Genomic DNA, 12160 nt, shown 5'->3' with positions numbered 1-12160 from the left:
GGGGAGTCTGCTTCTCCCTCTCCCTCTGCCCTGCCCCCTGGCTTTTGCTCTCTCTCTCTCTCTCTCTCTCAAATAAATAAATAAAATCTTAAGAAAAAACTACCTGCTATAAATGATGGAAATAAAATGACAGAAGAACCTAGATTTGCCAACAAGTCTTGAAGCATATTACCTCTGTGCTTTATAGTAATAAGACAATATAATGAGATAAGTAGCCTCATTATTTAAGCTAGTGGTGCTGTGGTTTTGTCCTACCACCAGCCAAATGTAACCTAACCGGCAGTTATTTTTCTTGTTTTTACTATTTCACCAGTTTCACAAACTGTTTATTAATCGATTTGTTTCAATTGCTTTTGATTGAAGGATGCTTAGGAGATGAGAAAATAATATCACTACTACAAAGCCCAGGTCAGAATTCCCTTTTCTTATCATTAAAACTGTTTTGACATTAAAATAATGCCTGATGTTTTGCTATAAAAGAGTCAAATTTTTAAAGTTTTTTTAAAAACAGTTTTAGTGTCTTTTATTTTTTTATTTTTTAAAATAATCTCTCCACCCAATGTGGGACTCAAACTCACCACCCTGAGATTAAGAGTTGCGTGGTCTCCTCAGTCTACTGACTGAGCCAGCCAGGAACCCCTAAAAGAGTCAAATTTTTAGATTATGTGTTAGAAGTATATGCAGAGTAAAGATAAATTATGGGAAACAATGAAGCAAAACATTCTGATTTGGTAAGTAAATTCATATTAGAAACAGAGTGGTTCAAAAATAAAACAAAATCAAAACAACATCAAAAAACCTCCTGAAAAATTGCAGGCTATTGACTCCACTTATGTTTACCTAAAGATTGGCCAATCTTCTAGGAATGTGGCTCTTATTACAGGAAGTCATATTTCCGGAGAATTGTGTAATGTGAAATTCCCTAATGTTAGTTAATAGGTCAAATCATAACACTTATCTGTATTTTAGATTGTGACAGTCTCATTGATAAAAAGCTTTGCTACTCTCTTTCTTTTACACGGAGGAACAGTTGTCAGATATGATTTTATAAAGTTTCTTCTAGGAATAACACATTAAAAGCTGTTCACCATGTAGGCCTAACTTCTTGTCATTTATAATGTAAGAAATAAAAGTAAAGATAATCCCATAGAAAGGAAATGGTGACACCAGGGAGAAAGAGTGAATATCTTCACGTTACAAACAAATAGCATACATGTGTAAACGATTTATCTAAAAAAAATAAACAAAAACCGAAGTGGAGAGCATGGAGATACAACTATATACAGTTAGAGATAAAAGAAACCATAAGGATAAGCATTTTTTAATAACACTGAATCCCAGAGACAGATTTTTTCCCAAAGTCTTGTATTTGCAAATTGGCAGAACTTCAATTCAAACATAGGAATTGTGACCATTCAAGGAAAAGGCAACTTCACTTTCTATTCTCACAAGAAAGACCCACTATTCTTGCAAATATCTTCCTCTTTTCTTCCCCTAACGTGTTTTTCAGATTATTTACAATCTCTAGAAAATAACATTCATCAAATTTTAACTAGGGGATTTTTATTCTCTGTTTGGGGCCTAAGTCCTGTAAGTAAAATAAGTCAAGAAGAAACTCATCAGTTAAAATAATTAAAAAAAATTTTAGGGGCACCTGGGTGGCTCAGTTGGTTAAGTGTCTGCCTTCAGCTCAGGTCTTAATCCCAGGGTCCTGGGATCAAGCCCCACATTGGGGGGGGGGTCCCTGCTCAGCAGGGAGCCTGCTTCTCCCTCTCCTTCTGCCTGCCGCTCCCCCTGCTTGTGCTCTCTCTCTCCCCCCAGCAAATAAATAAAATCTTTAAAATTTTTTTTAATTTTGTGTGTATATTTTTAAAAAGGAAAAACAATGTCCCTCTAAACAATAATAGGAAATATTACTTCTTATTACTAGTTAAGAGAGAAGAGAGACTCAGGAAGTAGAGAAGGAAAATTGAGAAGTGATGGGAGGGAAGGGGGAGAATAAAGAGATAATTAAAAGTTATGAATAGGGAAAATGTAAATATGTAAAAATATTTCTAAAAACCTTAAAGTCTGAAGAGAATGTGATAGAGATCTCTTAATACTAAAACTACAGCAGTCAAAGGGAAACCAGGTAGAAACACATAATAAAGGAAATAATGCCAACTACCAAAGATTCTTCATGATATATTTACCCATAATCACCAAAAGTCTTTTAGAAAAATATTCATGGAATAATTTCTCTAGGTTTTTTTTTAAAGATTTTATTTATTTATTTGAGAGAGAGAGAGTGAGAGAGATAGAGAGCATGAGAGGGAGGAGGGTCAGATGGAGAAGCAGACTCCCTGCTGAGCAGGGAGCCTGATGCAGGACTCGATCCCGGGACTCCAGGATCATGACCTGAGCCAAAGGCAGTCGCTTAACCAACTGAGCCACCCAGGCGCCCATTTCTCTAGGTTTTACAGTTAAATTTGTAAGACATTTTTTTCAAAAGAAGGTGGCATTCATTTCTTTGAGTTCATCTTTCCTCATCACAGTGACACTGATTCCCATACTAACTCAGTTTAGTTAAAAGCAAAGCTTGTCATGACATACTGCTTTCATTTCCTTTCTTTAAAGGGAAAAAGCACATAAAGTTAATGTTCTATATCTAAACCAAAATCGAGGTTTCTGAGAATTCAATTCTGTTCAACTACTAATGCTAATAGCTCCAAAAAAAGTAAATGGAAAAAACACAAACGAATACCATAACCTTAGGTGTGAGGAGACAGAAAAGAACTAAATATATTAACTGTGGCTTTCTCTATTAGTAGTAGTATCCATATTAAAGAAGAGAACAATATAGAAAAATCTATGGTTGCTTCTATTTTTCCTACTGTTTGTATTTGTTTTTCTAGGTACCCATTTTAGAGTAAGATAGGAAAATGGCATTACAGACCTTGCTTCTCTATGTCTGTTTATCTATTATCTTTTGTTATATAACTAATTTATTAATTCTAACAAATCTATCATCTTTTGGCTATACAAATCATTTATTAATTCTTTTTTTTTAAGATTTTATTTATTTATTTAGAGAGACAGAGAGAGCGTGAGTGGGGAGGAGCAGAGGGAAAGCGAGAGAGAATCTCAAGCAGACTCCACACTGAGCACAGAGCCTGACATGGGGCTTCACCTCACGACACTGAGATCACGACCTGAGCCAAAATCAAGAATCAGACGCTTAACCAACTGAGCCAACCTGGTGCCCCAATTATTTATTAAATCTAATGATTCTATTAACTCATATTAAATGTGACATCTATGGCCAGGGGGGTTATGAACTTTGGAAAGACATAGAAAGACAGTTGCAACCATTCAAATTAGAACTGTAATTCACAGCTAATGGAAATCAGGTTGATATGACCTTTTCTTATTTCAAGAATCAAAGTCAGGTCAATTTTCTTATTTCCCTTCAAAGTCTGTTGCAGTCCCAGATTTTTTCTCTGTTTAGACAAATATATTAGAGTCTTCTCAATTTTCTGCTTCTGGTGATCTCAATTTATATGAGAAAAGGAGGGCAAAATCTTAGCCCACTTATAATGTAGGGGCCCAGAGCAGACTGCCCCAAGATGGGCCACTTTGGCATGATTCTGAGCTGAAGGCAGTCAACACCCTAAGAGCTCAAGAAAAACTTTTGTCCCTCCCTTAACTACATAGAAGAATCTAAATTGGGGGTCTTTCCCAGAATAAAGGTTATTAGCAGAGATAAATTTTATTTTGAGCAATCTATCTATATGACAGGACAAATAACTAATTACCAAACATCTGTTCTTCTTCTTATTGCTCTGTGAATTGTATTCCTTTCCTCTGAAGTCTGAGACCTCTACCCCCTTCTTCTTAGTTCAGAATGACATATAAACCTCATTTTGCCCTGACCATCTTTGGAATTTCCATGTCTGTGTGGATTCCCCATAAGTATGATATTAAATTTGATTTCTCCTGTTAATCTGTCTCATTCTAAGTCCAGCTAGAAGGGCCTTTGAAGAGGACAGAAAGCAAGTATCTTTTGTTCTGATGGAAAAGTGTTATAGTTCCAAAAATTATCTAAAGTTTTATCCTTAGGTATAATAAACATGATGAACCAATAATGATAAATTTTCTCATTCTTCAGTGGGTTAAATTGCTGGTGAAATAAGTCCTAATGTGAAAAAATCCTGTAATTTATGATTGTGCTCTAATGAAAAGTATCTGGAAGAGTATGAGCTTAGTTCAAGATTGGAACTGCAGGGGCACGTGGGTGGCTCAGTTTGTTAAGCGTCTGCTTTCTGCTCAGGTCATGATCCCAGGATCCTGAGATAGAGTCCCACATAGGGCTCCCTGCTCAGTGGGGAGTCTGCTTCTCCTTCTCCCTCTGCCCCTCCACACCGTTCATGATGTTTCTCTCTCTCTCAAATAAACTAAATATTTTTTAAAAATTAAAAAGTAAAAAAAGATTAGAACTGCTGTTGGTGGTGACTGTACCCATATGTTTAGATGACATCCTGAGTTCAACGTCCCTGAATCATTGCTATAAAGGAAAAGGGAGCCCCCAGGGAGCTGAGTCATGGACTTCCAGGAATCATTAGCATGTTGATCTTCAGCTACTTCCATTCAAGACTATAAAATGTCAGACCCATAAAAGAATGAGAACTGTGGGCCAGAGAATGAAAGGCAATGGTGCCACTTCCTTTTTTACTCAGAGCATCCAACACATAGTTTTTTTTTTTTTTCTTGGCTCCTTACAATGAATGCTCATTATTTTACATTTTTATAAAGATGAGTTAGTTTGTCCAAATTGTCATTTCTTTTTTCCTATCCAAATTCAATCTAATACATCCTCATATAATCAGGAATCAGATAATATCTTCTTGTAAATGCCCTACTTAATTCCTTTGATTGTAATTTTCTAAGAATGGAGAACAGAGTTTTGATTTTTTGGTAAGCTACTTTAAATCTTAATAATTAAATTCATTTATACATTATTAAAATGTATGACATTGCATACTTTTTGTATCATGCAAAGGATCTAATAAATAAAAAGCATATAGTGGGACACCTGGGTGGTTTAGGCGGTTAAGCATCTGCCTTCAGCTCAGGTCATGATCCCAGGGTCCTGGGATAAGTCCTACATCAAGCTCCTTGCTCAGCTGGGAGCCTGCTTCTCTCTCTGCGTGCTGCTCCCCCTGCTTGTGCTCTCTAACTCTCTCTCTCTCTGACAAATAAATAAATAAAATCTAAAAAATAAATAAATAAATAAAAAACATATAGTTAATGTTTAGCTTTGACGATATTAAAAATTGAATGTGCTTATTCAAGTGTAATGATAGAACTGAAAGTGATCTTAAAATGATTTAATGTCTTCTTTAGCTCCTCAAAAAGATCTTTTCGCAAAGATTTCTTTTTCATGGGATAACTTTATATGGCTTATCTCACACCAAAACTTCATAAAGAGGGGCACCTGGCTGTCTCAGGTGATAGTCCATGCCACTCTTGATATCAGGGTTGTGAGTTTGAGCCCTGTCGGCTATAGAGATTGCTTAAAAATAAAAATCTTAAAAAAAAACTTTATAAAGATAACTTCTTTATTTTGCCTTCTCCGGGACATATTACTACTTGATACTCCTTTTGATCCTAACTCTGTATACTGTTTTCTTTAGATATCTAATCACATCTCAGATATATCCTTCATGGTGATATGTAGGCTCCTGAGGGAAACTACAGACTTCTTTCTAAAACACAAATACACATGTACACAGATATTTTTTTCACACACATTTATGAAGACCATCCATGGATGTTCACTCATTCATGTCTTTTTAAGTGAGGCATCCAGTAACTATTACAAAGATAGATGGTCACTTGTATCTCCTTCCTGAATATGGAGATGATAATATGGAATGCAGTAAGTGGTAATGGGAAGGGTAATGTTGATAAAACAATGAAATGGCAAATAATCGTTTCAGGGACCTTTAACTTTTTAAAGGGCTTTAATTAATTAATGCAAACCTAAAATGGCTTTAAAGAAGCTGACCACAAATAGGAAAACAAAACAAAACAAAACTCTCTTGCCATGTGATTTGAGGCTAATCTAAATTCTCCTTGATTAAACATCTTTCCTCAGTTGATACATTCATCAGGATTTCCCTAAGAGAAAACATACAAAACAAACAAAAAGAGGTTAATCCTGGGAAGTCTGGAACCAGATGGAATAAAATTATTGGCACCAAAAGAAGGGCCTAGCCATTTCTAGGAAAGACTGCCTCCCTCACAATTTTTTGATAAACTACATTAACATCAGGATGTGGATATATAATGATTTCTCATTGTGTACCAGTTTCCTTTTCTCATAGACTGAACAACCTTGCTAAATGAGATTAAAACCACAGAACTCAAACAAGATATGTAGAAACTCAAATAATGTATGTGATCTTGTACATGATTATAAAATCAAATTATAATGCTAAATATAAATATAGTCTACAATATTTATCATTTGGGATTATGTTTGCTTCAACTGGTATAAATAATTGAGCTGTGAGGTAACTTTAAACATCCTAATTAATATACATATAATTGGAGTCATGGAAAGAGAGCAGTGTGCCTAAGAAGGAAATGTGCATCAGATGGAAATGTGGATCTATACAAAGGAATGAAGATGCCAGAGAATGTAACTACATGGGCAAATATAAAAGATTTTTTTAACATTTAAATTTGTTTAAAGGATAATTACCTCACCAATTTTGACAAATATATCATACTAATATGTTAGTAAAAGGAGTTTGGAGCATATGGCTAGTCTTTCTAGCTTCATAAATTTTCTGTAAATCTAAATGTATTTAATTAAAAAGTTTATTTTAAAATGATAACTCACTGAAACCAGAATAATGACATTGTAGTATGTTACTAATAACATATATGGAAACAAAATGTATGACAACAATAGCACAAAGGCCAGGGAAGGAAAAGTAGAAGTATACTCTTTGAAATTTCTTATACTGTAAGAGAAATGGCTCAATATCTCTCGAAAGTAGACTGGGATATATCAAAGCTGTATATTCTAAGCCCCCAAACAACGACTAAAGTAAAAAGAATGATAGCAAATAAACCAACGGGGATAAAATATTATCATACATAGTACTAAATTGAAAAGAAGACCCCAAATAAGTAAAAAAGAAAACAAAAATAGATAGGACCAATAGAACAATAGCTTAATGAGAGACTTAAATTCAAACATATCAATTATCACATCAAATGTAAATGTTTTACTTTAAAGGCAAATATTGTCTGGGGTGCCTGGGTGGCTCAGTCAGTTAAGCATCCCACTCTTGATTTCGGCTGGGGTTGTGATCTCAGGGTCATGGAATCAAGCCCTGTCTTGGACTCTACACTTAGGGAAGTCCGCCTCTCTCTCTTTCTCTTTCTCTCTCCCTCTCCCCCTTCCCCTGCTGGAGCACATGCACACTCTCTCAAATAAAGAAAATCTTAAAAAATAATAATAATAAAGGCAAATATTGCCTGATTGAATAAAACATCAAGCTATCTGTTACCTAAAAGCTCATTTTATATACAAACACACAAGTTAAAAGTTCAAAGACCTTGATATAGACTGCTAAAAGAATAGATAAGGTACAAATTACTCATGTCAAGAAATAGAGGTTTCACATCATTGTAGATTCTAGTATAAGTAAATATTATAAACAACTTTATGCCTATAAATTTGAAAACTTAGATAAAAGAACCAATTTCTTAAAAGACATAAACTACCAAAGCTCACTCAAGAAGAAATAGATAACCTGAATAGCCCTATAATTATTTTTTTTTAATTGAATTTTATAATTACAAACCTTTCTACAAAGAAAACTTCAGTCCCAGATGGTTTCACTGGTGAATTCCACCAAACATTTAAAGAAGAAATAATATGAATTTTACATTAACTACTCCAGAAAATTTAACAAAGGGAGGGAATACTTGCCAACTCAATCTGTGAGGCCCAAATTACCCTGGTACTAAAACTGAAAAAGACAATACAACTAAAAAACATTAGCCATCAGTACAGCTATATTAGGTAAAAATATGTTCCTATTTTCATCAGGAAATAAAACAGAAAGAATCTGTTTTGATTTTAAAAATTCAGGTATCCAACATTATAATATTTGTACTTTTATTCTCTTAATTGAGAAAACGTAAAGGGAGTATTATTAGGAATCTAGAATTCTTCAAACTGAATTCTTATTAATAGTTTTCTTTTACTATTTTCTATTGTAGTAGATACACTATGAAATATGCTATTTTAACCATTTTTAAGTGTACAACTCTGTGGCATTAATTCCATTCACAATGCTGTACAATCATCACCACTACCTATTTCTGAAATTTCTCATCACCCCAAACAGAAATTCTGTATGCATTAAGCAATAACTCACCATTCATTCCTTCTTCTAGATGCTGGTAACCTCTAATATATACTCTCTGGCTCTGTGAACTTGTCTATTCCGGATACACACATGGAATTATACACTGTATGTTCTTCTGTGTCTGGCTTATTTCACTTAGCATTATGTTTTCAGGGTTCATTCATATAGCATGAATCAGAAATTTATTCATTTTGTTTTCATGTATATTTGAAAATAGTTGGCACAAATTCAGATTTCTCCAAAGCAAGAGTAGGCTTATATTTTGATATAATTATTTTGATTCATTTTCTAAGATACTTTCAATTTTCCTAAACGAACTTTAAAAATATCAAAATTTTACAACAAACACTATTATTCTGAAGACTCAACCTATTACCAAGATTTACTCCATTTCTAAGCCTTGTGGAATGAGGAATGAGGTGATGCTTAGAGATGGGTTATTTTGGGTTTCAGGGATAGGTTAGACATTGATAAGAATCATGAACAAGAGAGATAAACAGACTGACAGCAGAGTGGTGGTGGTGCTGAGGGTGTGATACGAGTTGAAGTGTATCCGTGGCACATTATGCTTGGTAATAAAAACACTGCATTTTATTAGTGCCATATTGATTGATACTTTCACATTTCTGATGTTGAAATAGCCTAATCAACAACATAAAATATTTATTCAGTCTAGAGAGTATGCTACCATTACATTTTGATTTGCGAATTCCTTGCAATAAGTCCATGTCACCTCAGGAAACTGGCCCACCAGACAGAACAACTGGGATAGAAATATTGCATCACTGAGACTTCTGCTATGGACCATGGTGTCCTTTTACTCTTTTGTTTTTAAAATAAATTTAAAATGTGTTCATTCCAACCGAGAGAGAACACAGAATCCCAAAGGAAGGCCTGAAGAGAGATGAATAGAGCAGATTTGACATGGGTCCAGTGCTTTTTGTTATTAGTTCTGGAAAGAAAAATTGTGGAAAATACTAGGTCACCCTCAACCTTTTGGTAGTTGAATCTTTTTTTTTTTTCTCTCCAAATATTTTATCTATTTATTTGAGAGAGAGAAAGCAAGAGAGAGAACAGAGGGAGAGGGAGAAGCAGACTAACTGTTGACTGAGTGGAGAGCCCAATGTGGGGTTCAATCCCAGGATCCTGAGATCATGACCTGAGCTGAAGGCAGCCACTTAACAGACTGAGCCACCCAGGTACCCCTTGGTAGTTGAATCCTAAGCTCTGGTTCTATATGATACTTGCCACTTGGAGAAGGAAGTAAAAACAAGGAAAGAAGAGTAATGGGAAGACTGGGCTCCTGGAAATGATATATCACACCAAGAAACCAGTCATTGAGGATCTCAGCGACCCAATAGAGATGGTCTAGCATGAATGAACTTTCTGGAATAATTTGTACCTTTTCTTCATTTTGTTAAGATTTAATATTCAGAATCAAGGACTTCATTAGTTACTCGATTTCTTGAATTCAGATTTCTCCAAAGCACAAAACAATCAGAAGGAATTATAGTATTGGTATATTTCTATAAAAAGTAAAGTGCATTTAAGAATATTTTTGTAAACTAATTTCCCAAGTTAAATATTTTAGATGGAAAACAGAAAAGGGAGGGGGCTGGAGACAGCCTTTATTGAAATAGGTGAATTAGATAATAGTACAGTTCCTCGATCATGTCTACATAGCAAAAATAAATTGGTAATACAATTAATTTATTTTAACCAATATTATCATTCAACTTATCCAATGTATACTTTGAAAACTCTGTTCTAAGTACTTCCCTTCCCTTTTCATATTGTCTTTCCTGCCCTTTACTTTTTCACTTTGCATTTTTTTTCTGCTAATTAGGTAGTGATATGAGGTGAAATCTGTCTTAAAAGTTTGTGACACTGAATTTAAACCAACCATTTGTGAAGACTATGTAAATATAGCACATTTACTATTTGGTTAGTTGCTATGTATTCTGGGAATAAGTAAAACCTTTGGAACTTGGTCTTTTCTTCCAGTAGTTAGTCATCTTGTCCAATTATCTTTTGAATTTGAATAATACAGATAACAAAGATCAGGAAATTAATTCTGAAGAAAAGAGTAAATTAATGTTATGAAAACTATAATTTAATACAAAAACAATTTTCCACCACATAGATTATTTTATCTTTTAATTTGCAAAAATGTTTATAATAGAAGCTTCTAGCCAAAATAGTTGTATGACCAACATGCCAGTGAAGCCCTAGAGTTACAGACAGTCAATCAGACCAGCAAGCACTAACTGAGGGCATAATTCATTTGGACAGGAGCCACATTTCCCAGAGGGATTTTGATCTAGTCATTGGAGATAAAACAAATTCTTAAATATATCAGACTATACCCTTAAAAAAAAAAAACTTGTGCCATTCAGCACACATATAGAAAGAGGAACCAAATAGTAATGGGTATGTCATTAAAGTTCTCCAACAAGATTCTATGGTCAGTCACCTAAAGGCAAATTTGGTTTCCCAGTATAACTATTCAAATTGTTAAAAGTATTTTAAAGTTTTGGTTTTATGTCTATAATGTTAATTATCTGTATGTACATTAATATTTTTAATCTCTGTTGATCCCTATGAATAATTTATATCATTTTTATTAACCCGTAGTCTCCGAATTAAACTGCATACTCCAACACACTTTCAAAGACATTATTCACTTTTTAGTTTAAAGATTAGATGAGATACAAATAATATGTCTTGAAATAATTATCAGTAGATTTGATGAATTACAAAAAAATCTAAAAATGTTTAGGAAAGGATTTTGTTAGGTTTAAAAACTTTGCAATATCTCAAAATTGACACGTTTCCCTTCTGACGTAAATATTATGCTTTTACACATAAAATATGACTCTCTGGGCTGTATGTTTCCTGCTTGGGTTCTGCCCTTTGTGTTTATCACACAATTTACAAAGTCATTTTGTGACTAATTTCCAGAGCACTGTGACTCAGTGTGGCTGTTGCTTATCTTTTCTTTTTTTCCTACATGGCACTGCTCTTGGCCTTCATTTTTTGGTAATAACAAATGAGCTTTCTCCATAATTAAAATAACTTTGTCTCATTATAGTTCTGTGGTTGTGTACTTCTATATTATGTGCTTTTATTTACTACCAGAAGCAAATTTTAATGTCGTTTCACAACCAACATGAACATGACAGTACATCATGTAGGTATGTGATCTATTGCTTTAATTAACATAATTGCACTATCTGTAGTGTAATTCTTATTCTTACATATTCTTATTTAAGTATCTTAGGATATGAGCTCTGGTCTTCAAAGACTTGTAAAGCATTTCCTTAGACAGATTAGTTACTGTAGGTATAAAATATTTAATTTAGATTACAAGACTTCTAATGTTTATACTTCATTCTAACTATCAACAATTAAAAGCAATGAAAAAACTTTCTTTAAACATGCTAGAGAGTCTCCTGATCATATTTCTTTGTGTGTTAATAAATAATATTTAAAAGTAAACCAAATCTTCAGAAAATTCCAATTAAACAGATACAATAAGAATTGCCACTACAAGCTGAAAATTGTAAGAAAGGCTACATCTCACCAACTTCCGACAAAAATGTTCAAGGATTTAAAAGCATAAAGATATACTGCATATATATTTGCTTAAGAAGACAAAGTGCTGAGAACTTAATTTTGCATTGCAATATGAGTTTACTTTGTTTACAGAGAAGGGTCAATTTTCATTGTAG

At 33.8% G+C, this 12160-nt stretch overlaps 1 protein-coding gene across 1 annotated transcript in view; it reads right to left on the bottom strand.

Annotated features, from left to right (window-relative positions):
* TFPI (tissue factor pathway inhibitor) overlaps window positions 1-12160 on the bottom strand; it is a 62254-nt gene that overhangs the window by 49761 nt on the left and 333 nt on the right. The gene's annotated exons all lie outside the window — the stretch shown is intronic.

Source organism: Eumetopias jubatus, unplaced genomic scaffold, assembly GCF_037043125.1.
Source record: "Eumetopias jubatus isolate StellerSeaLion01/CBP00866 unplaced genomic scaffold, mEumJub1_p1.0 scaffold_3, whole genome shotgun sequence".
Lineage (NCBI taxonomy): Eukaryota > Metazoa > Chordata > Mammalia > Carnivora > Otariidae > Eumetopias > Eumetopias jubatus.
Note: the sequence above shows the minus strand (reverse complement) of the source record. Positions and strands in the feature narration are given on the sequence as shown.